At 40.7% G+C, this 26,642-nt stretch overlaps 1 protein-coding gene and 2 long non-coding RNA genes across 13 annotated transcripts in view; 2 read left to right on the top strand and 1 right to left on the bottom strand.

Annotated features, from left to right (window-relative positions):
- The window catches only part of LOC140202670 (uncharacterized), a 58,613-nt gene extending 48,476 nt beyond the window's left edge, over positions 1-10,137 (top strand). For 4 of the 6 annotated variants that reach the window (XR_011887154.1, XR_011887155.1, XR_011887153.1 and 1 more), the window contains exons 5-6: positions 1,609-1,668; positions 3,507-6,519. This is a non-coding gene — a long non-coding RNA (uncharacterized lncRNA). Of the gene's footprint in view, positions 1-1,608; positions 1,669-3,506; positions 6,520-9,429 lie in introns of those variants that run through there. The other 2 variants (XR_011887157.1, XR_011887158.1) reach the window with 1 other exon arrangement.
- LOC140202668 (uncharacterized) lies at positions 7,976-26,513 on the bottom strand. 2 transcript variants are annotated; one of them, XR_011887149.1, is made up of 4 exons: positions 25,920-26,513; positions 23,734-23,863; positions 21,423-21,515; positions 7,976-12,270 (listed from the first exon to the last, which is right to left on the bottom strand). It is a non-coding gene; the product is annotated as an uncharacterized lncRNA (long non-coding RNA). The 2 variants fall into 2 exon arrangements; XR_011887148.1 differs by lacking the exon at positions 21,423-21,515.
- LOC140202665 (peroxisome proliferator-activated receptor alpha-like) overlaps positions 26,164-26,642 on the top strand; it is a 74,270-nt gene continuing 73,791 nt past the window's right edge. For 4 of the 5 annotated variants that reach the window (XM_072267798.1, XM_072267799.1, XM_072267797.1 and 1 more), the window contains exon 1: positions 26,164-26,313. The gene's annotated coding sequence lies outside the window, so the exon portion shown is untranslated. The remainder of the gene's footprint in view (positions 26,314-26,642) is intronic. The other variant, XM_072267802.1, reaches the window with a different exon arrangement.

Below are 26,642 nucleotides of genomic sequence, written 5' to 3' on the forward strand. Positions count from 1 at the left end.
CTATCTTAGAAATTACTAGGTTTACCCATAGCCCTCTTCTTCTAAGCTCCGTGTACCTATCCAAAAGTCGCTTAAAAGACCCTATCGTATCTGCTTCCACCACCGTTGCCAGCAGCCCATTCCACGCATTCACCACTCTCTGAGTAGAAAACTTACCCCTGACATCTCCTCTGTACCTACTTCTCAGCACCTTAAACCTGTGTCCTCTTGTGGCAACCATTTCAGCCCTGGGAAAAAGCTTCTGACTATCCACATGATCAATGCCTCTCATCATCTTATACACCTCTATCAGGTCACTTCTCATCCTCCATTGCTCCAAGGAGAAAAGGCCGAGTTCACTCAACCTATTCTCATAAGGCATACTCTCCAATCCAGGCAACGTCCTTGTAAATCTCCTCTGCACCCTTTCTATGGCTTCCACATCCTTCCTGTAGTGAGGTGACCAGAACTGAGCACAGTACTCCAAGTGGGGTCTGACCAGGGTCCTATATAGCTGCAACATTACCTCTCAGCTCCTAAATTCAATTCCACAATTAAAGAAGGCCAATGCACTGTATGTTTTCTTAACCACAGAGTCAACCTGCGCAGCTGCTTTGAGTGTCCTATGGTCTTGGACCCCAAGATCCCTCTGATCCTCCACACTGCCAAGAGTCTTACCATTAATACTATATTCTGCCATCATACTTGACCTACCAAAATGAACCACTTCACACTTATCTGGGTTGAACTCCATCTGCCATTTCTTAGCCCAGTTTTGCATCCTATCAATGTCCTACTGTAACCTCTGACAGCCCTCCACACTGTACACAACACCCCCAACCTTTGTGTCATCAGCAAACTTACTAACCCATCCCTCCACTTCCTCATCCAGGTCATTTATAAAAATCACGAAGAGTAAGGGTTACAGAACAGATCCGTGAGGAACACCACTGGTGACCGACCTCCATGCAGAATATGACCCGCCTACAAGTACTCTTTGCCTTCTGTGGGCAAGCCGGTTCTGGATCCACAAAGCAATATCCCCTTGGATCCTATGCCTCCTTACTTTCTCAATGAGCCTTGCATGGGGTACCTTATCAAATGCCTTGCTGAAATCCATATACACTACATCTACTGCTCTTCTTTCATCAATGTGTTTAGTCACATCCTCAAAAAATTCAATCAGGCTCATAATTCTCATAAGAATTATGAATGCAATCATGGAGACATAAGGGAGAGTTTGCCTAAGCATGTGTAGCATGCTTCTCCTCAATAAATAAGAAAATAGAATAGTTTAATATGAGGAATAAGATCTCTACCGCAATGTTTTGGAGTGTTCTGACAATTTCATCGTATCATTTTTGACTACCTCAATATACGCCAAAAAGCGATGAAATACTTTTGATGTCGGCACAGATGTAATTGAAGGTATATGGACACAACTGAGTTAAGAATTAACTGCGTTAACTATGTTATAGTAGATATTTAAATACTTAGGTGAGATTATCATTTTCAGCAATTTTTTTAAAAAATATATATTTTCTGCACTTTCATATTGTTTGAAATTATGACATCTGCTATAATGTTTTATTAAAATACATGTTAACCATTTTATTCATGTGTTTGTAGGGTAAAAGGATACTGTGCTCTTATCAGCAAGAGGACAAGAAAAAAATCAGAGAAGCAAAGGTTGGCCATTTTGAAAACCATTCCATTTCTTTCTTTGTGTAGTCACTCATAGTCTGCATTCTCCCATATAAATGACTACCAAGTCAATTATATATTTAAGTCTATTACCAACACTACTCTGTGATTTCAAGAGACTGTAGTTAAATAGAGGCAGTTGGGTGGTAGCTGCAAAAATCTTGTAAGCATCCACCCAATAACATTCTACCTCCATTTCTTTCCATCTATTTTTGATATGTTTTAACCTTAATGCTTTTTTTTTTGCTCAATACAATTCCTTTATTAGATGATCCAGACCTAAGATTATGTCTCAGTTATGACACCAGTAACAAAATTATTAAGTATGATATGGCTACCTTCTTTTCAAGGACCTTTGGACATTGGTAGATTTCTGGGCAATTGGATATTATCCTTATTAATATATCAACACACTTCTATTTCACATCTTTCCACAATGGCATGATGAATTTTTCAGTGAACCGGATCATTTTAAATGGAGTGTTAGAAACAAAACCCAGTGAGTTTAAAGGAAGCACGGGAATGGGGCCCCGGTTAGTTTAAAAGGAATGTAGGAACAGGCTCTTGTGACTTTAAAAGGAGTGTTGGAGTGGGTCCCAAGGTGTGTATTTAAAAGGAGTGCAGGAAAAGATGACCAATATGTTTAAAGGGAGCAAGTACAACAGGTCCCTGTGGGTTTTAACAGAATGCAGGAAACAGAACCGGTTAAGCCAAATACTGAATCATCAGTTTCAGACCAATGGGATATAGATTATTAAGATTTCCTCTACTGTGCTTTCTCTCTGTCTGAATAATCACTTTTCCATTCAAATTTCAAAGTATTTTGTGTGGTAGCATCTTATTATATTTAAATCTGAAAACCTGAGGAAATTAAATAATATTTTTGATATCAAAGACATTCAGTTAGCAGTTCCTGTTTATCCATTTAAAAGGTTGCTTAGCAATACAACTTTAAAGTAAAAGGTAGGTTAGAAATGCCAAGTTAACTAAATTTTAGGGAGTAATGTTTATGCTAAAATTATAAAGAAAATTAATTAGGCAAAACATCTGTAGTTGTATTTAACTTATTTACGATAGAAAATGTATCACTTTTGTAAGTCAAAGTTATCACCTTTCACATTCTGGTTGAGGCACAATATCTTTTAAGATGCAGTTAAATGGGTACTTGAAGGGGTAGGGCTTAGATGTATATAGGCCAAATGCAGGTAATTGGGGCCAGCTGGATGGGACTCATTGGGTGAAGGGCGAGTATCCATGCTGTATTACTCTGTGATGCAATTTAGAAGCGCAAGGTCATAAACACCTGCAAAATGCTTCTTTTGGTAACCCATCAAAGTTATCTGAGTGATATGTGTCATTTCCCTTATTTTAACAATGTCCTTCCTATGTAAGGTAACACTGCAAATTTCTGCAGTCATGGAAGAGGCAGTAACATTGAAAACTATCAATAATTCAAAGGTAATGGTTTAAGCCTAGTCTTGTTCATGATTATCCTTGATTATACTTATAAATTTCTTAATCCCTATATGGAATTTTATTTTATATTATATATTGCAGCATTTATTAAAGAAGATGTATGTATAATTTACTGTTTTCCCTTCAGCAAAACTCTTGGAAATACCAGTATTCTGATAAAGTGCAGGCTAAGCAAATCTAATGCAGCATAGATACTAACACAAACATGGTTGCATTTTCCTCTTTATTGTGATAATTATGTACAGTATAGTACAGTATACCTATCTTTTATGATTAACGGCTGTATTAATCTTCAATATGATTGCACTTTTATATATGAATTGTGTATTTTATTCCTTTCTCTGCAGGTCCATTAACATAAAGAGCATCAAATTTCTGCAAATTCTTGCTGCAGAATATTACAGTCCTTTGGGGTGAGGTAGTAGGTTGTATAGTTTTAGGGTTACACCCTTCCAGTCAGATAACTATACAATCTACTGTCTTTCCTGAGGTGGCTGTCAAACTTCAATGGATCATTTGACAATCTTTATTTTGGTCATCTGGATATATTTTGACAATGAAGAATGATTTTATTGATTCTAACAAATTAAGATCTTCATTTAACACTGGTTTATGATTTAGCCAATGATTCATTTAGGGTTTTAAAGCCTGAGTTTGCTAATGGTTGTGAGACACTCAATTAAGAAATTTTAATGTTTACATTAAGATCTAACACCTAACAAAGCTGAATAATATGATTAGTTTGTATCTTAAAATCTTTCTTTCTAATAGCCTCAATATAAACAATGTTCTACAAATGTATCTTTCTGTGCAGCCAAGAAAATCTGTGTAAAATGCTGCTCATCCAAAATCACATACCCGATTCCTTCTTTCTCCCGGAAACCTAATTAAGTTTTTGTGCTTAGTTTTAAATCAGTCTACCAATAACAGAACACTTTTAAGACTATGAATTAATGAGAGGTAAGATTGTTTGCTGTAAATGAAGGGTTAGGGTGATTCAGATCTTCCCACAGAGATGGGGAGCTGCCATACAAACAGAGAAGGCAAATAGAAGAAGATGCATAGAATCCCTAGGCTAATTGTTGGTTAAGGGCCAGATATATAGATGGAAAGAGAGAATTTACAGGGTCTTGCATGTGGGACTCGTGATTTTATAAAAGTATCTTGTATATTAAAGAGATATTTTTATTTTGAAAAGTTATTTCAGCTAATGTTTCCTTTTCTCTGGTAATGATGTGACTTCCATGGATAGAACAAATATCCCAAAACTAGCTGATGGTGTTGACAGATTGGGACCAAAGGGCCGTTCTAAATAGTATGTTTGTTAGCTGGCACCATATGAATGAAATTACTTCCATTTTTCTCAGAACATTGCTGTGTTTGTACATTGGACAGCAGATTTCAAAATGTTAGGGTTGTCACATGTCTTCTAATAACGATGAAGAATGACTAGCTCTGAGGAGGCTGATAGAACATAGAACAGTTCTGCACAGGAACAGATCCTTCAGCCCACAGTGTTGCACCAAGCAAAATTAGTCATCGACTCTTCCACTCTCTGTAAGGATTTTGTACATTCTCCCTGTGATTTTGTGGGTTTCCTCTGTGTGCTCTGGTTTCCTCCCACACTCTAGTAGATTAGTAGGTTGAATGGTTACCTGGGTGTAATTGGGCGGCACAGGCTCATTGGGCAATAAGGGCCTGTTACTGTGCTGTTTCTCTAATGAAATAATTAATAATCAGACCTGCAGCTAAACTAAGCCCATCTGCCTATGCAGTAATCCTTTCATTTCTGCACATCCACGTGCCTAACTATGAGTCTCTTGAATGCCTGCATTGTATTTGTCCCCACCACCATCCTGGGCATCACTTTCCAGGAATTCAAGGCAAGTTCTTTTACTTTGTAAAATAAAAACTTGCCTTGCACGTCTCCTTTGAGTTTACCCCATCTCACCTTAAATGCATGCCCTCTGGCATTAGACATTTCAGCCCTGGGGGAAAATTGTGGTATCCACAGACACTTCCATAGACGTGTCAGGAAATGCCTTATGGGAAGCAGATTTGGTAATTTGTAAATTGGTGCTTTCCTTCTACCATTTATGGTGGGCTTCCATTTGCTCCTGATGTATGGACTTAAGATTCTGTGCTATTCTAAATGCTTCTTCACTACTTAAGGCTGTCAAGGTCATGTATTCTCAGGAGTCAGTTGGGATCTTGTATTTTTCCCAAGGAAGTGTTGAGGACATCTTAAATATTTACCTCCCTCCACTTGGTAATCTTCTCTTGTGTCTAAGCTTGGTATAGTTTTAGGAGATTGGCAATGGGTATGTGAAATTTGAAGCCTGCTCAACAGAATTGATTGAGTACAATTAGAGTTCCAATGATGGGGATGTCGGCTTGGGAAATGGCACTTACATCCGTTCAATTATCCTTGCAGCTCGATTAGAGGATTTTGTGAGAAAGTGTTGGTGGTACCTTTCTAAGTACCTTGAAGTGCCTACAATAAACAGTGCACATCTCCAGAGTATATACTGTTTGAGGGAAGGGATGGCAGTTGGAAGGCTTTGTCATATTTAATTCCTACGTTGGTTAAGTGGGTTCGTATCCTGATGGGCTGGTTGTCAAATCTACTGAGTAATAGGAACTAATTTTGTGGCCATCTTCCTATAATAAATGTGATATCTGTATATTGTGTGAAATACAGCTTACTTTGTTCTATTTCATTGAATTTGGTTTCAGTTGTGACAATCTCAATGTTCTGCCAGGGTGAGGTAGTAGGTTGTGTAGTTTCAGGGTAGTGATTTTGCCCCATCTGAAGATAACTATACAACCTACTGCCTTCCCTGAAGAGCAATATGACAGCATGCAATTTGATTTTAAAAATCAGTCAAGCAGTATGACGCAAGAAATAACGAAGAATAACAGTTTCTGTATTCAAAATGACTGGTGTTGTTTAAAATATCTAAAGTATATAATAGATTGCTTTTTAACACACCATAGAATAGTTTATTGAGACAAAGTGCTGATTTATTTTGTTTGTGTCTATCTGAAAGCAATACCACATTTTCACAACATTAGAAGGTGGGTGCCACAGTGGTTAAATAATTGCATAATGCCCGTAGCCAAGAAACATGTAAATGTGAAATTATTCTGAAGCAGAAGTAAACAATTGGAAATTATTAGAAACCAATGTAGAATTGGCTTAACTCGGATTACTGGAGGATAATGTCATGTATATAATCATTTTTGCTGCTATATCTGGCATAACTTTTGCTGGTCATTACCTTATTTGCATTTATTTCCATGCAATCAGGTGTTATAACACTCCTTGTAAATGAAATAAAATCTAACTATATACAATTATTCTATGAATCAAGAATTAACGTTATATTGTTTAACTGAAGTTGCCAATAAAAACATTTATACTGAAAGAAATAAGTATATAAAATTACATTTAGTATACTTCTGTTGATGTACTTGTGCACAACATGTAAGTTTGCTTGATTTCACTGTTGAAGTGCTTCAAAATGTGCTATTTTTATTTTGAATCCATTGTATAAATGTATAGATTATTTTTATCTCCAACTCTGGAGCAACCAACATATACAGTAGCTGACCATGGGAAAAGCACTGAGTTTCAAGTTTAAGGCCAACAACATTTAGTGATTGTTCTCACACCTTGTTAATGTCCATGGCTAAACTAACTTTAACAGGGAAATTCAGTCACGTGAATTAAAATGGTAGATCAGATGGGATAATTGTATCCAAAGAATGAAGACATTTTCCACCAATCATAATTGTAGCCTCAGCTACACGTTGCAGTAATTTTTGAACTGATAATTTTGTTCCTTTGCATAATACTTGTGGATACATATTCTGGGATAGCATAACTGGAGTTACAGATGATCGCATAACTCCAATGATGCTATCCAGGAATTTGTATCCAGAAATAAAGGTACAAAATTATCAGTTCAACAGGAGCACCTTTGAGAATGTCCTGAGTGGCTGCATCACCGTCTGGTATGGGAATTGCAAGACATCTGACCGCAGGTCCCTACGAAGGATTGCAAGGACTGCTGAGAGTATCATCAGGGTCTCTCTTCCACCCATCAAAGATATTTATCAGGAGCTTGCTTATGCAGGGCCCTTAGCATTATAAGTAATCCCTCCCACCCATCCTGAAATCTCTTTGACTCCCCATTATCGGGCAGGAGCTACTGTAAAATTAGGGCAAGAACGGTTAGGATGGGAAACAGCTTCTTTCCCCAGGCCATAAGACTACTGAACTCCCCGCCACCACCCAGGTCTCATCCCATATGAAGAACCAGTAGTGTTGTACAGTTTACTTTTTAACTTCTATTGTGTAGGCATATTATTCATTAATTTATTTCTGGTAATATTACCTTATGTGTTATTTGTGTGAGTTATATGTACTGTGTTGTGCACCTTGGTCCAGAGGAACATTTTCTTGTTTGACAGTGTATATCGTACAGTTGAATGACAATAAGCTTGAAGTTGTACCTGTACTACTTTTAATTCAAGATTATGTAAGGAAACACAATCTTGGTGACAGAAAGTTTAAAAAATTCAACAGGAAATGTACAGCCTCATCAATATCTGTCTCACAGTCAATTGACTTGTACCTGTTGTCTGGGAAGCTTCAAAAGAAAATCTTTATTCCTGGCCTGCACTGCATCAATTTTTGTTTTTAAAATTGCTCTTTCATACAATGATTGGTATTTCAGATTGTGTTGGGTGACATTTGGAAAAACAGCTCGCATCAAATCATGAAATGAGGTAGCAATTAGGCATGAGTTTTTTTATTGAAATCATTCTTGTTGAGTCTCCATGTTTAGTCGCCATTTCGTAATTTGAGTAAATGCAAAGAAAACTCTAGCAGGTAAATCACTGTCAAATATGTAGCATGCTGGTTTTCAGGTGTAACCGTTTAACATTTTCCCAAATAAATTACACTTTATACAGCCTTTCAATTCATCTTCTTTAATACACCAATGAACTTTCCATCGCTTCCATAAGAATTTCATATCAATTGAAGTAATGACAGTTTATATCTAACAATTTGTGTAATTAAATATGTCAAAGCAAATTTTTCCATATTGAACATGTGATAGTTGTTGCTGAACTGTACACAATACATTTAAAACATGATAATTTCTCTCCATTTTCTGTAGATTACAAAGCATCTTAAATCTTCAAACTTATTCTAGATTCCCTTTTAAAGAGAATTTTAAGTGATTACATAAGAGATCTAAAAGAGAAAATGGGTGTACAGGCATCCCTCTTTGTAGCAACAGGGCTTAGATATCACTGATGTAAGGTGGAGACAAAAGAGATTGCAGATGCTGGAATCTGGAGCAAAACCTGAGGTGCTGAAAGCTATGAAAGATGTCAGGCAGCATTTGTAGAGGAAATGAACAGTTGACATTTTAGGTCAAGGCCCTTCATGGACTGATATCACTGATGCAAGGCACTGAGAGATGCCAGAACACAGTAAACATCATTATCCAAATACAGCAGCTAAGTGCAGTTTCAGTTCACAAGTAATATTATTGCGATAAATTCACTTAGAAATACCCTCCATGTTAGGATGGGTGTGGATGGTGGAGGAATGGAAGTTGCATTGGTGTCCTGTGCTCCTGTGGTTGGGAGAAAGGCAGCAAGGATATTTGCTGTAATGGTCAAGGAGAGCTGAAAAGGGAATGCTCCAATCAGTAGTTGGATGGTGGTGTCAAAAAGTCAGAAGTTGAGGCCTTGATGAATCTTAGATTTATGCGTTTAGGAGATTGGGGTTGGGGCCTGAGCCTTGGGGTTTGCTGGGCTGAGACAGAGATAAGTAGTTGGAGATTTGGCAAGAAATGAATCCATTGTAATTTTCCTATTGCCACAATAGGTCTATTGACGCAATCTCAATGGCTGTCCATGTGGTCTTGGGTCACCTGGATGATACAAACACCTATGTCAGGATGCTGTTTATTGACTATAACTCAGTGTTTAACACCATAATGCCTACAGTTCTTATTGAAATGCTACAGAACCTGAGCCTCTGTACCTCTCCCCCTACAACTGGATCCTCAACCGGAAGACCAGGATCTGTGTAGAATGGAAATAACATCCCTACCTCGCTGACAGTCAATACTGGTGCACCACAGGGATGTGTGCTTAGGCCAATGCTCTACTCTGTCTACACCCATGACTGTGTTGGCTAGGTTCAAATATCATCTAAAAATTTGCTGATTGTTGGCCGAATTTCAGGTGGTGACGAAAGGGCGTACAGGAGCAAGATGTACCAGTTAGTGGAGTGGTGTTGCAGCGACAAACTTGCACTCAACATCAGCAAGACCAAAGAACTGATTGTGGACTTCAGGAAGGGTAAGATGAGGGAACACAAACCAATCCTCATACAGGGATCAGAAATGGAGTGAGCAATTTCAATTTCCTGGGTATTACTATCTCTGAGGACCTAACCTGGTCCCAACATATCATGCAAATATAAAGAAGGTAAGACAGTGGCTATATGTCATTAAGAGTTTGAGGAGATTTGTTATGTCACCTAAAACTCTTGCAACTTTCTACAGATATACCATGGAGGGCATTCTAACTGGTGGCATCGCCATCTGGTATTGGGTGGGGGCTACTGTACAGAATTGAAGTAAGTTGCAGAAAGTTGTAAAATTAGTCAGCTCCTTCATGGGTACTAGCCTCCATAGTATCCAAGACATCTTCAAGGAGCGGTGCTTCAGGAAGGCAGCGACCATCATTAAGGGCCCCCACCACCCAGTACATGCCCTCTTCTTATTATTACCATCAGGAAGGAGGTACAGGAGCTTGAAGACACACACTCAACAATTCAGGAACAGCTTCTTCCCCTCTGCCATCCGATTTCTAAATGGACATTGAATCCATCAATACCACCTCAATACTTTTTTTAAAAATTTGATTTTCTATTACTTATTTTAAGTTAGCGATTTAAGTTACATATATAATGACTGTAATTCAGATTTTTCCTATATTCATCATGTATTGCGTTATACAGCTGCAGTAAAGTTAACAAATTTCACAATATTAAGCTTGATTCTGATTCTGAGAATAGGAGAGGAGAGTGAACCATGGGAGAAATGGAGGAGGAGGGGCATTGGGGGGAGGTTGACTAGCAGGTGAAGAGAAGAGAAGGGGTAAGAGGGGAGCCAGAAGGGGAAGGGGGAGAAACCAGTGGAAGTTGGAGAAATCGATGTTTGTGCCATCAGATCGGAGACTACCCAAATATAGGTGTTGCGCCTCCAACTTGAGGATGGCTTCAATGTAGCAGTAAAGGAGGTCATAAAATGATGTGACGTGCTGTCTTCCAATCTGCCAGGACCAGCCTAGCATCCAATGAATGTTAGTGAGTTATCACAAACGTCCTTACTACTGCCATTTCTTTTGGTGCTTTTTTAGCTTTTTCTGGTGGCCAGCAATCAGCGTGGGGCCAATAAAAGGAAGGAGATGTAAGCAGAGTAGCCATTGTGTGAGTGGGACATTGTTAGACAGGCCCGGCTTGGATGAGCACAGGTGGAAGTTTATATATTTACTTATCGAGATACAGCGTGGAATAGGCTCTTCCTTCGAGCCATACCGCCCAGCAACCCCAGATTTAACCCTAGCTTAATCACAGGACAATTTATAATGACCAATTAATTCACCAACTGGCACATCTTTGGACTCTGGGATGAAAACAGAGCACCCGGAGGAAACCCACACAGTCATGGGAGAACATGCAAGCTCATTACGGACAGCAGCAGGAATTGAAGAAGGGTTGCTGGTACTATAAAGCATTGGGCTAGTCACCACACAATTGTGCTACCACGGGTTATAGGTAGGTAAGTAACAAAGTTGTTTTTTTCCTCTGTTAGTAAATAGCTAGTGTGCTGAGGATGGCTCCGGAGGTAGTGGTATGTTCCTTGTGTGTGATGTGGGAAATTTGGTCTCACCTCATAACTACATCTGCAAAAAGTGCTTCTAGCTGCAGCTCTTATAAGGAACTGGAGCTGCAGCTTGATGACCTTCGGCTCATTTGAGATAATGAGGCAGTGATAGCTGCAACAGAAGGTAGTCACAAATAAGTTGCAGGAGGCAATCATAATAAGGATACTGATGGGGGGGGGAGGGGTGATGACCTACTAGGGGAAAGCCACAGTGACCAGGTATCTGGCACTGAATCTGTCTCTGTGACTCAGAAGGGAAGTGGGAGAAAAGGAGTGCAGTACTGATGAGGGATTCCATAACTAGAGGAGCAGTAAACAGATTACGTTAGCGTGAAAGAGATCCCCAAATGGGTTAACTTGGACAAAAAAGTGGAGACGACCAATTTGGCTTCGATAAGATTCACATCATTTTCTAGCAATTAAAAACAGATTTCATTAAACTTTGCAAATAATTCTGACAAATAAGCAATGTCATGCCTAATATTCTTGAGGTTAGATTAGATGAGATTAGATTATGAGGACACGCAGTCCTCTTTTATTGTAATTTAGTAATGCATGCATTAAGAAATGATACAATGCTCCTCTGGTGTGATATCACAGGAACACAAGACAGACCAAGACTGAAAAACTGACAAAAAACACGCAAGCAATACCGTAACTTGATGAAGAACAGGCCATGGGCACGGTAAAAAAATTCAAAGTCTCTTGAAAGTCCCATTATCTCACGCAGGCAGGAGAAGGAAGAAAACTCTTCTTGCCATGCTTCCAGCGCCGCAACTTGCAGATGCAGCTTCTTGGAAGCACCCGACCACAGTCCGACTCTGAGTCGTCCGAAAACTTCGAGCCTCCGACACCGAGCACCATCTCTGCCGAGCGCTTCAACCTCAGTCCCGGCCGCCAGCAACAGGCAAAGCTGAGGATTTGGGGCCTACCCTCCGGAGATTCTGGATTGCACAGTAGCAGCGGCAGTGAACCGGACATTTCAGAAATTTCTCCAGATGTTCCTCTGTGCTTCTCACGTCAGTTGATTACTGAATGAGGCATTTGAGTCTTCAAATAATTTTATCCCAGTTTCAAAAAGTGCATAAAAGTGTCTCAGGCAGTTTTCTTTTGAGAGACACCTGACCTCTGTCTGCAATAGCAAGCATTCAAACAGTTCATCATTCTCAATACAAAGCTCTCAAAATAGTTGAGAATTGACAGTGTGGGACTTTATTTTATCTACCACTATGATAACAGTATTTAATGATTTATGCAGCCGATTAGTTTTTTTTGTGACAAGATGTTGTCTGTGAATGGTAAATACGTTAGGTACAGCTTTTTTCAAGAAAGTAATAACCCCAGAGTGACATCCTGTCATTGATGGTGCCCTATCTGTTTCACAAGCAAGAATGTTGGTGAGCAAAATGTTCTTCACTCTGAAAAATTGCCTAACAAACTGAAATATTGACTCCCCCTCCATATCTCTTTCTAGTTCCCTTGCAAATAACTCTTGAACCATGTCCTTGTATCTTTTATGAAGCAAACATAACCAAGAAACAAAGATTGGTTACCTGGCAAAGTTGAGTTATCCGAATACAGAATAAATTCTGTTGTCCTAATGTGTTGCATAGTGTTGTTCACATTCTCAGACATTTAGTATTCGTCTTTGAACAGAGTTGTCACTGAGTGGAATTGCTTTAATTATTTGGTATCGTGATTTATGCAAAACTGTACTCCGAACCTCCCTTACTGCCGGTAGACTCAATTTTCACCAATTGTATGGGACTTTCCAGATTTAACAATGAACAATGAAGCACACAAACCATCACTATTTTGTTGAACATGGCCTACCAGGAACTGAAGACCAGCCCAGGTTGAGCAAGATATGTATTTTACTGGTGTCACCTTTTCCTCATCCAGACATTTCTACAGTCTCAGCAACTGCTTATACATTTGTCCATCTGGTACCTTCTGGGGGAACGCAATGGGGAGCTTATGATTGGTGCAACAGTCCATAATCTTATTGATGAGAAGAATTACCCAGTCAGAGGGTTGCCTTATTTACAAATCAGCAAATCATAATGGCAGAAGCGTGGAAAATAACTGTCCACTCCCCTAAACAGTGCTGGCATAAATCCATATTTCAGATACTCCACACTTACTGTCAACACTTTTTTTGTTTGATCTGCTTCTGCCATTTTCTTTATGGATTAATGACCACGGTCAATCACCTTTTGTTTAAGTCCAGCCTTAAGTGCAGAGATCAATAAAGGGGAAGTTATGATATCACCATAGTTCGGGCAAAGCCTGACTGCCTGAAGATACATAAAGTGGGGCAGCAATATCTCAGTTGAGCTGTGAGCAAGAAAATGTAGTCAAGACCATTTGAAAGCACAGATTCTGAATTTTACCCCATGAAGCCCCATGCCCTAATTCACATGAATTGTGTCACTGCATGATTAGAGTATGGGAATTGTTCTAGCTAACACTGTACTATAGTACTGAATGGCAATAATGCATGGACCAGGTCCGGAAATAACACAATTTTTTCAGTCCAGATTTCTCATGATATGCCAAATACTGAAGTATCACATTGTTATTCAACAACTATAACGTGCTTCAAGCAAAGTCTAAGAGAACGGTAGGTTAGCAAGAAATGAGGTGATTTTGTGACCATTGTAATTAATTATGATGCACTGAGGATCAAATGCTTATAATAAGTAATTCATGTTTTAAATTAAGCCTGTAATCCCTCATCTGCCCCCTTGCTACCAAGGGCCCATCCCAAATGTCCCTTTATCTTTATCGACCCCTTAGAAACTCTCACCACCCCCAGGGGATGATTTCACCCACTTTTGGAACCACTGGGTTTGGGTGTGTCAGGGTAGGGTGTTCCTGATGATATGGTTTGGAGGGTTTTGTGTGGGTCAAGGATGGGGAACCTTAGGGTGAGGAGAATAGGTGGGTGAGTTGGTAGCATGGGGTATGTATCTGTGGTGAGGATAGGTGTGTTACCTAGTCTCACTGAGGAGTACACTGCCTGGAATAAGGATGTGAGTGTATGGTATTGTACACAGGGTGAAATAGGGCAGGTGTTGACTAGCCTGTGTGGATCAGGCTGTGAATGTCAGGAGTTTGGGTGTAGGAGTCCATGGGATGAAAGAGTCTGAGAATTGACAGCCTGTGTTGATGGGATGAATTGCCTGGGACCTGGGTGTGTGTGCATGGAGGTGTATGTGAACGGATAGAATTCCATGGTAGCGTAGTGGTTAGCCAATGCTATTACTGCTCGTGGTGTTCTAGAGTTTGGAATTCAATTCCAGCACTATTACCATAGAAACCATAGAAACTACAGCACAGAAACAGGCCTTTTGGCCCTCCTTGGCTGTGCCGAACCATTTTCTGCCTAGTCCCACTGACCTGCACACGGACCATATCCCTCCATACACCTCCCATCCATGTGTCTGTCCAATTTATTCTTAAATGTTAAAAAAGAACCTGCATTTACCATCGCATCTGGCAGCTCATTAGCCCCCCCAATGTTCCCTTTAAACTTTTCCCCCCTCACCCTAAACCCATGTCCTCTTTTTTTTCCCCTTGCCTCAGTGGTGTCTCTGTACGTCCTCCCCGTGGAATGCGTGGGTTTTCCCCAGGTGTTCAGGTTTCATCTCACAGTCCAAAGACATACTGGGTATGTTAATTGGTCATTGAAAGTTGTCCCATGATTAGGCAAGGGTAAAATTGGGGTTGTGGGGCTGCTGGGGTGGCATGGCTTGAAGAACCTACTCTGTGCTGCATTCCTAAGTAAAATAAATAAAATAACAAAATAGGGGATTTATATTTGGCTCAGGGTGACGATCAAGGGTTGTTTTTCAGACTGGAGGCCTGTGTCTAGTGGTGTGCCAGGGGGGTTGGTGCTTTTGTATCCATGCTGTTTGCAATTTATACAAATGATTTGTATGTGAATATACAAGACGTGGTTAGTAAGTCTGCAGATCATTCTAAAATAGGTGGTGTTGCAGACAGTGTAGAAGGTTATGAAAAATTAGAGGGTATGTGGACTGAGGATTGGCAAATGACTTTCAATCTGGATAAATATGAAGTTTTTTTGGGAAATCAAACCTAGGTAGAGCCCTGGGGAGCTACTATGGAACGGAGGAACATGGGATTCCAAAGGGTTCGCTGAAAGCAGCATCACAGGTAGATAGAGTGGTGAAGAAAGTAATTGGCACACTGGCCTTCATCAGTCAGGGCATTAAGTATAGGAGCTGGAAGTTATGTTGCAGTTACATAAATGTTGGTAAGACCACACTTGGAGTTTTGTGTACAGTTTTGATCACCCTATTATCAAAAAAAATGCTATTAAACTATAAAGAGTGCGAAAAGTTTTACCAGGATGTTGTCTGGATTGGGGGCCTGATATACACGGTGTAGTTGTATTGCCAAGGACTTCATTCTCTGGAACATAGGAGATTGAGGGGTGACCTGATTGACCTATGAGGAGCATAAATAGGGTGAAAGCACATAGTCTTTTTCACAGAAGTAATATGCTGAAAATAAGATCAGAGGCAAAAGATGTCAAGGGGGCATGAGAAACAGCTTCTTCACACAGAATGTGACGCATATCTGGAATCAGCTGCCAGAAATTATGGTTGAGGTGGGCACATTAACAACATTTAAAAGCCATCTAGATAATTACATGGATAGGAAAGATTTAGGGACATGGCCAAATGAGGACAGATAGGGCTAGTTTGCTGGGTAACACAATCAGCATGGTTAAGCTGGGCTGAAGGGCTTGTTTACAAGCTGTAGATTCTATGACTCTATGAGTTCCCCAGCCATTCATCAATCTGGGTGTCTCAGAAAACTGAAACACTGCATGGATTGCTGATAGATGAGGTCAATAATGCAGCAAAGGGTAGAACAGAATGAGAGAAAAGTTTGAAGTGTAGAGGATCAGCGTACAGAGCCAAAAAGTAGGTAAATATTGGCAGTTAATCTTGTGGTTGGTGGGTCTGACTATCCAACCGACAGTATACTTTTATTTTTCTTTTACCAATGAAAGGAATGTAATTGTTTGACTTTGCAACAAATTACAGTGGAAAAACAGTCCGAGCTTTTAAGCAATGTTACTTGCCAATGTCTTCAGGGAGACAGCAGGAAATAAGTCAATATTTCCACAAGTTTTTCAACAGTAATTCCAATATTGCTTCACCTTCCTTGCCAGAAAACTTTCCACTGATTGGGAATTTAAACAATGATGTATTTATTTCAACTACCAAAAAGAAATTATTTTCAGGATAATTATCAATATAAGGTACACAGGAATGCTCAAATATAAAACTAGTATGATTGTGGCCTCCTTTGTCATAAATTGGGAGACTGCTATGTTGAGCACCTCCGCTCCATCTGCATAAACCGGAACTTTCCAGTTACCCAACGGTTTAATTCCAATTCCCTTTCCCGTTCCAACAGGTTGGTCCATTGCCTCCTCTTGTGCCACAACGAGGCCACCCTCAGGGTGGAGGAGCAACACTTTATATTTCATCTGGGTGGCCTCTAACCTTATGGCATGAATATCGATTTATACTTTGGTAAAAAAAAGATTCCCTCCCCCTCCCAACCTCTTCTATTCCTGACTCTAGCCTTTTACCTCTTCTCACCTGCCTATCATCTCCCCCTGGTGCCCTTCCTCCTTCCCTTTCTCCTATGGTCCTATCTCCTTTCCTATGAGATTCCTTCATCTCCAGCCCTTTACCTTTCATAATAAGAAATAGGAGCAAGAGTAGGCCATCTGGCCCATTGAGCCTATTCCCCCATTCAATAAGATCATGGCTGAACTGGTCATGGGCTCATCCCCATAACCCTTAATTCCACTACTAAGCAAAAATCTATCCAACTTTGTCTTAAATATCTCCACTGCCTCATTGGGCAGAGAATTTCACAGATTCACCACTCTCTGGAAAAATAGTTCCTTCTCATCTCTGTCCTAAATTTACTCCCCCAAATCTTGAGGCTATGTACCCTAGTTCTAGTCTCACCTACCAGTGGAAACAACTTTCCCACCTCAATCTTATCTATCCCTTTAATAATTTTATATGTTTATATAAGATCTTGTCTCATTCTTTTGAATTCCAGTGAGTACAGTCCCAGGCAACTCAATCTCTCCTCATAGTCTAACCCCCTCATCTCAGGAATCAACCTGGTGAACCTCCTTTGCACCACCTCCAAAGCCAGTATATCCTTCCTCAAGTAAGGAGACCAGAACTGCACAAAATACTCCAGGTGTGGCCTCACCAGTACCCTGTACAGTTGCAGCATAACCTCCCTGCTCTTAAATTCAATCCCTCTAGCAATGAAGGCTAAATTTCCATTTGCCTTCTTGAGGGCCTGCTGCACCTGCAAACCAACCTTTTGTGATTCATGCACAAGTACTCCCAAGTCCCTCTGCACAGCAGTATGCTGCAATTTTTTACCATTTAAATAATAATTTACCATTAATTTTTTTTTACCATTTTTTCTTCCAAAGTGGATGACCTCGCAATTACCAACATTATACATCTGTCAGATCTTTGCCCATTCACTTAACCTATCTATATCTCCGGCAGACTCTCTGTATCTTCTGCATAATTTGCTCTTCCACTCAATCTAGTATCATCAGCGAACATAGACACATTACACTCAGTCCCCTCTTCCAGATCGTTAATGTACATCGTAAAAAGTTGCAGGCCCAGCACCAATCCCTATGGCACACCACTCACCACTGATTGCCAACCAGAGTAACACCCATGTATCCCATCTCTCTGCTTTCTATTAGCTAACCAATCCGCTATCCATGCTAATACATCGCCCCCAACTCTATGTATTCTTATCTTATGGATAGGTCTTTTATGCAGCACCTTATCAAATGCCTTCTGGAAGTCCAAGTAAATAACATCCATCTGTTCCCCTCTATCCACTGTGCTCATTATATCCTCAAAGAACTCCAGTAAGTTTGTCCAACAGGACCTGCCTTTGCTGAATCTATGCTGCACTATCTGATGGATCCATTTCTTTCCAGATGCCTCGCTATTTCTTCAATGATAACTTCAAGCGTTTTCCCAATTACAGATGTTAAACTAGCTGGCCTATAGTTACCTGCCTTTTGCCCACATCCTTTTTTGAACAGTGGCATGACATTCACCATCTTCCAATCCGTCAGGACCTGCCCAGAGTCCGGAGTATTTTGGTAAATCATCACCAAAGCATCTACCACCACATGAAGGCTCACATTCGAGTTGCACACCATTCTGATTTAGAAATATGTTACTATTCCTTCATTTATGCTGGGTCTAACTCCTGGAACTGCTGATCAACTATCATTGTATGACTATCACCTCAAGAAGGTCTGCAGGAATTCAAGGTGGTGGCTCACTACCAACTTCTCAAGAGCAATAAGAACTGGGTAAACAATAATCATAGGCCTTTGCAATCAAAGCCCAGATCCTAAAAATGAATATAAGAAAGGTTTAAAGATCCAGTGATCTAACTATTGATCTAGAGATCCAGTGACATAATTTAGGAAATCAGAGAAAACAGGTCTGTAAGGAGGAAAACATCATTTATTATCTACTCTTGGGGATGTTCCCTCGCACACATCTCCGGACTATCACCACATTTCAAACTGATACCATTTTGTCTTCAAACTTCTATGTTATTTTGGCATGTACCAAGGAGGAATCTTTTAACACTTTCCTTACACACTGCTTCCCATCAAAAGCCACCATATATATTAAGTTGATTCAGAGATTATTTCCATATGAAAAATTAGCTAGTTACAGATACGTTTTATGTTCATTTTTGAATGTAGACGGGTCGTATCCTGCATGGAGGTCGGTCACCAGTGGTGTGCCTCAGGGATCTGTTCCAGACATCCCACCCTGCAAAAACTCATTTCAGGGAGGTAGCACCATCAATTTGCAGGAGACTACTGGAACTTCCGGGAGAGGTGGGATGTCTGCAATAGATTAGCTCCTTAGCAGCTACCCAGCTAGTTTAAATAACGTTAGCTATGCTAGTGAACGAATGATACCTGTTAAACTCACCTCAACATGTCTTTTACAGTCTTAACCCACCATAGGCAATAGAAAAGTCACTGTTGCGAACAGTGCAGCGAGCAACACTGTCATTATTCTTGACCCCTATTAGGCAGGGGTACACTTTAGTGTAGTCTAGGGTGAAGTACGTTTTATATTTTCTTTTTTTGGAACAGTCGCCATGGCGCACGCACACTCGCGCGCCCTATCTCTCTCTCTCGCTCTTGCTCATTCTCAAAAACTCGATTTCCGGGATATTGTATATAATTTGCGGGCATCAGGGAGCCACTATCAATATGCAGGAGACTCCCAGAACTTCTGGGAGAGGTGGGATGTCTGCTGTTCTGGGACCCTTGCTCTTCGTGATTTTTATAAATGACCTGGATGAAGAAGTGGAGGGATGGGTTAGTAAATTTGCTGATGACACAAAGGTTGGGGGTGTTGTGGATAGTGTGGAGGGCTGTCAGAGGTTACAGTGGGACACTGATAGGATGCAGAACTGGGCTGAGAAGTGGTAGATGGAGTTCAATCCAGATAAGTATGAGGTGGTTCATTTTGGTAGGTCAAATATGATGGCAGAATATAGTATTAATGGTAAGACTCTTGGCAGCATGGAGGATCAGAGAGATCTTGGGGTCCAAGTCCATAGGACACTCAAAGCTGCTGCGCAGGTTAACTCTGTGATTAAGAAAGCATACAGTGCATTGACCTTCATCAATCGTGGGATTGAGTTTAGGAGCTGAGAGGTAATGTTGCAACTATATAGGACCCTGGTCAGACCCCACTTGGTGCGCAATTCTGGTCCCCTCACTATAGGAAGGATGTGGAAACCATAGAAAGGGTGCAGAGGAGATTTAAAAGGATGTTCCCTGGATTGGGGAGCATGCCTTATGAGAATAGGTTGCATGAACTCGGCCTTATTTCCTTGGAGTGACGAAGGATGAGAGGTGACCTGATAAAGATGTATAAGGTGATGAGAGGCATTGATCGTGGGGATAGTCAGAGGCTTTTTCTCAGGGCTTGAACGGCTAGCATGAGAGGGCACAGTTTTAAGGTGCTTGGAAGAAGGTACAGAGGAGATGTCAGGGGTAAGTTTTTTACGCAGAGAGTGGTGAGTGTGTGGAATGGGCTGCCGACGACGGTGGTGGAGGCGGATCGATAGGGCCTTTTAAGAGACTCCTGGACAGGTACCTGGAGATTAGAAAAATAGAGGGCTATGGGTAACCCTAGGTAATTTCTCAGGTAAGGTCATGTTCGGCACAGTTTTGTGGGCCGAGGGGCCTGTATTGTGCTGTAGGTTTTCTATGTTTCTATGTAAATAAACACAGTTTCATTCATTTAACATAAGTCTACTATACTTACAGTATCTTCTCTAGGTACTGATAATTCCCATAAATCTATTTTAAAGATAAGATTTGTGCACAACCAGTTTCACATCATGTACAACAGTTGTTAATTGAACTACATATAATCATAATTACCACAACACATTTTAATACATTACTCAGTTATAAAAGCAAGGTGTAATGTTGAGATTTTATAAAGCACTTGTTAGGCCTTACTTGTAGTATTGTGAGCAGTTTTGAGCCCCTTATCTAAGAAAGGATGCGCTGACTTTGGGTTCAAAGGAGGTTCACGAAAATGATTCTGGGATTGAAAGTCTTGCCATATGGTATTTGATGGCTCTGGGCCTCTACTCACTGGATTCAGAAGAATGAGGGGTGACCTCACTGAAATTTTTTGAATCCTGAAAGACTTCTATAGAGTGGATGTGGAGAGGATGTTTCCTATGGTGGAGGAGTCTAAGACCAGAGGACACAGCCTTGGAATAGAGGGACATCCATTTAGAACAGAGATGAGGAGGGATTTCTTTATCCAGGGAGTGGTGAATCTGTGGAATTTGTTGCCACATGCGGTTGTGGAGGCCAAGTCATTGGGTATATTTAAGGCAGAGATTGATAGCTTCTCAATTAGTCAGCACATGAAGGGATAAAGGGAGAAGGCAGGAGATTGGGGTAGAGAGGGAAAATGGATCAGTCATGATAAAATGGCGGATCAGACTAGATGGGCCAAATGGCCTAATTCTGGTCCTATATCTTATGGATATTATAAAAGTTTATTCCGAGAGACTCATCTTTGTGCCTTTTTTCTAAATCTAATTGGAGCTCAACTCCCTTAAGCTATTGAAACTTGTCCTTGTTTAAGTGAAAACGTCATTGCTTCTGACCTCCTCTCTTGATTGTTTCTAATGCTTAATCTCCATCTGCAACCATTTCCATCTTCTTTTGCCAAATGTTGGCTACATGATCTGACTTGATATCTGTAAAACAATGCCCAGTGCCAAAAGATTTCATCACTCTTGGAATCTTTGAAAATTTCAAATCATTTCAGCATCTCAGTAAAATCCTTCTTCAAGGCATCCAACTCTGCATGGTTTGGCCCACTTGGAACTCAAGTTCAAGTTCAGTCTATTGTCATTCAACTGTACACATGCAAACAGTCAAATGAAATAACGTTCCTCCAGATGAAGGTTCGCAACACAGCACGTATAACTCACACACGTAGCACGTAAAGTAATATTACCACAAATAAGATGCAAATGCGATAAAAGTTAAAAAGTAAACAGTATAGTGATACCAGTACTTCATGTGATGACACATGGGTGGTGGCAGGGAGTTTCATAGTCTTTCAGCCTGGGGGAAGAAACTGTTTCCCATCCTAACAGTTCTTGTCCTAATGCTATGGTACCTCCTGCCTGATGATAGGAGGTCAAAGAGATTGTTGAATGGATGGGTGGGATCATTGACAATACTAAGGGCCCTGCATGTCTTTTGACCAACCCACACTTTCTCAAGAAACACAGTCTAATCTTACACAGTGGTGTAAACTGACCTGAATGAATTGGCCTTTCTACAACATCCCATGCTGAGTTTTTCACTTCCCAGCCAAATCAGTAGATTCTTAAAATGGCACAGTCATCAGTCTGACATCGATGAACTGGCTGAACTATACAGATTCTTTTACTTAACTCCCTCTGTGAGTACTTCCTTGTTTTCAAAATGCAAATGATTCTCTAAAGGATATTCTGAACTTAGACTGTTTACAATGGACTGTCTTCCACTTTGGGACTTTTCACCATAATCTACTTTAATGGTTTACTTGAAGTTTACCTTAAATCTATTTTATTTGCATGACATTTACCTTAAATCTATTTCCAAGTACCCACTATGAATTACAAGCTGATTTTTACTTGTATACAGTGGAAGCTGAAACTTTAAACATAGGTACTGCATGCAGATTGAGTTGGAATGGACCCAGCCATCATTTCCATATTCAAAAGAATGGGCATTAAGTGTTAAGAAGGCCCTAGCTTGAAAATGAAATTCCTGCAGATGGCACTAAAATTAACAGTGAAGGTGGTTATCAGGATTTACAGAGAGATTGTGATTAGCTGTATAAGTGAGTCGAGCAATGATAAGTGGAGTTTAATTCGGATATGTTCAAAGTACGGTATTACATTTTGGATTTCAACCACTGTTTTCTAATTTTGTATTTACTACAAAGAGCAAAGGCAGCAGGGGCTGGAGAAGACCACTACATGAAGGCTCACATCCAAGTTGCACAGTGAAGTGTTGTATTTTGGAGAATCAAAATGAATTGGGGCTTTCACAGTAAATAGAAGGGCCTGAGAAGTGATGTAGAACATAGGGAGTACAAGTACATGATTCCCTGAAAGTGGCATCGCAGGTTGACAGGAACGTGAAGAAGGATTTTTGCATGTTAGCATTCATCAGTCATGGCATTGTGTCCAGAAGTTGAGATGTTATGTTCAGCTGTGCAGGGTGATGGTGATGTCACATTTGGAATATCATGTTAGTTCTGGTCACCCTGCTCTAAGAAAGATACTATTAAGCTGGAAGGGTGCAGCAGAAATTTACAAGGGTGTTGATAGGGCTGGAGGGACTGAGTTATAGATAGAGTTGAGTAGCTTGGGACTTCATTTCACTGGAGAGAAGGAGAATAGAAGGTGATCATATAACATCGTGAGAGGTAATGTAAACAGTCTTTTTCCCAGGGTTCTGAATCAAGAATTATAGGGCAAAGGTTTAAAGTGGGATGGAAGAAATTTAGTAGGAACCTGAGGGGCATTTTCTTACCTAGTAGGTGGTCAGTGTGTGGAATGAGCTGCCAGGAGTGGATAAGGCAGTTCATCAACAACATATAGAAAGCACTCCGATAGGTACATGGAGCAGATGGGCCAAAGGGCCTGTTTCTGTATTGTTTGCCTCTCTGACTTTGCCACTGCATACAGACTGGCTGGATCTGCCAGTGCAGCAAACATTTCATTGTGCATACCCATCAATTTCTTCTGTTAGCTCCTTGGTGGGAGTCCTCATTAATGTGCTCTGTAGGACTAATTCCTATGTGACCTCTCTCTCCAAGAATCCAACAATGGCTGCTGGCCATTTGTCACTGGTGTTACACCACAAATGTATCTTGTTTCGAAAACAATCTCTATGAAAGTTCAGCATGATTACCTGAGTGGTTGCTGCCACCTTCAGATCTTTGAGTCATTGCCTGGTCAGTTTGGACTTCTTGAAAGACACAGCATAATCACACAGTTAGAAATGAAGTGCAGTTCTAGAGCGCTGCTAAGGGAAGTCAAAGCTGAAAGGGGAGGGAGAGATTAGATGGTGGTAGAATGTGATGATTAAAATGTTTAAATATACTATCATCAATAATATCTTCAAGCCATCAACTCTATGATGACCAGCATTATCTCAAACAAGAGAAAATCTGCAGATGCTGGAAATCCAAGCAACACACACAAAATGCTGGAGGAACTCAGCAGGCCAGGAAGCATCTATGGATGAGAGTAAACTGTTAATGTTTCTGGCTGAAACCCTTCACATCCGAAATGTCGATGGTTTACTCTTTTCCATAGATGCTGCCTGGCCTGCTGAGTTCCTCCAGCATTTTGAGTGTGTTACCAGCACTATTTCATAGAAAACATAGAAACATAGAAAACCTACAGCACAATACAGGCCCTTTGACCCACAAAGTTGTGCCGAACATGTCCCTCCCTCAGAAATTACTAGGTTTACCTATAGCCCTCTATTTTTCTAAGTTCCATGTACCTATCCAGAAGTCTCTTAAAAGACCCTATCGTATTGTATTTCCTTCAGTGAGAGATGAGATATTGCAGCAAGTTTGTTATTGTTGGCACCAATTGTGTTTCTAGATATTCCTGCCAAAGAGATGAAAACCTGAGTATTTTGCAGTTGTCATGGATGGCATCTGGCAACTGGTAAAAGTTGTCAAATTTGGGTATGCAGATACTAGATTTGAATCTATTGATGGTGATTGTTGACAGTTGATTAATAGGATTGTAGTAAGGGTTATTGTGTATTGTGAAGCAAGTGGTGCTGCTAAGGTATCGAATCTGATATGTTTTCATTAACATACACCATGCATGAAGATACTAAAATTCATGCATCACTAAATCCGGACTCTTGATCCAGCACAGAGAACAACTGGAGTCTCCTCACAGCACTGTAATAACAAGTATCCTGATAGCTTCCTGGAACCACCTAGGAAGGGGACCTCATTCCCCTACCAAAGCTTCCCACATTCATGAGAAATACAATGTGCCTATTCTTGCCCTTCATCAGCCGTGTCTTCTAGCAAGCAACTAAGACCTTTGGAATGATTTTCATGAATGGATCCAAGCACAAAATACCTCTTTTTTATAAAGTGCAGGCTGCCTTTCACTTAAATCCATACTAGGTACTCAGGAAATGGAACTTTATGATTGTAATGCAACCACCAGCACAGTTATCACTTGTTAACCATGGAAATCAAGATAATAACCAGGAAGCATGTCTGATATGCAATTACTGTTGGGTCAGAATTGCACAGTTAACTGTGTGTTTTGAACCTTGCCTGTTGTCTAATAATCTCCAATTTTAGCCCCTCTGAGTGCCCATGAAAGGGATATGAAGAGATTAATTGAATTCCCAACAGAGAAATGTAATTGTTAACTTTTATAGGTAATGTACATAAGCTATTTTTTAAAAAGTGACTAAGTGAGTAATTTTGGTCTTCAGTGAGAGTTGTATTTCCATGTACATGAATCATTACAAGTTAATGTGTGGCCATTGCAGCCAGATTCATAATGTGGCCTTTTGAATCTTTCTGAAGGTCAATACTGCTACTCCATTTATTAATTAAAATAATACTACTATGCCTATCTTTTGAAAATCTATATTTTGCTAGGTCAACACAAGAAGCACCAACATCAAACAACTTGTAAGGAAAGTGTTAAGTTTACCTTTATTGTAGTGGGGTTGATATAAAAAACTAAAAAAAAAGTCGTGTTACAATTTAATGTGGCTTTGTTGAATCTATACTTGCAGAACTCTGTGCCGGTTGCAAATGGGTGATCTATCCTCAAAAAAGTTAACAATCAGAAGAAATGAGCCGGCCACCCATATTCGGCAGCCCACTTATACCATGTTTGGCTCACCTCATTTTAAAGGTTCCATCGTATAGTATTTTGCACATGATTCGTTCTTTATAATAGAAAAATTATAATAATTACAAGCTCACTGGCATTAATAGATACAACATGAATGACACTTAAAAGAGATAAACATGAATGTTTCGATGACATTCTGACAGCAGTTTTATAACAACATTGTTCTCGCTAATAGGTCTCCTTTACCTGGAGAGCTGGCTGATACACCAGTTAATGGTGTATATATGGGCACCAGTCAATCTACATAGTCAAAATAAACTCGAAAGCGCGATGTGGGGCCCGAGAAATCGTCCTTTCCATTTCCCCTCAGAGCCGGTGCCATGTACTACGTTTCGCTCGGCGTGAGGCAACCCTCGCCGTGCACACACACGGACAGCAGACGACGCCTCCATTGGCTTGCGAACCTCTCCTCCCCGCGGCTCGGGCCGTGGCGCGTCACTTCCGTCTGTCAGCCCAAGCCCGGTGGTTGTTGGAAGGAAAAAATTGGTAAACAGCGCGAGGCGGCCGGACCGTGCTCCCGAATCTGCCTCGAGCGTCCGGCGACCGCTCGACCAGCCGCCGAGCGACAGCTTCCGCGGAGGTGAGGGCTCGGCACGGGAAGCAACACGTTTGCTCGGATCAGTCGACGGGATATGAAACTTGGGTGTTGGAGAGGGACAATAAACAGCTGCAGTCCCGCACGGCCGTTGGTAATGTGACTGAGTGCGGGTGGCAGGTGATTGGCAGACCGCTGAGATGTCTGCCATTCCTGTAAACGGCTGGCTGCGTGGATAGTGGGAGCCCGAGAGAAGCAGCTCGCACAAAATGCGCAAGGCTGCTGGCGGCAGGACTTTCACCAGACTTCCTGTCAAGTACTTGTCCGGCTTGCGGTGTCATAGGTTGAGTGTTTTGTTGCTGCAGGTGCACCAC

Source organism: Mobula birostris, chromosome 9, assembly GCF_030028105.1.
Source record: "Mobula birostris isolate sMobBir1 chromosome 9, sMobBir1.hap1, whole genome shotgun sequence".
NCBI lineage: Eukaryota > Metazoa > Chordata > Chondrichthyes > Myliobatiformes > Myliobatidae > Mobula > Mobula birostris.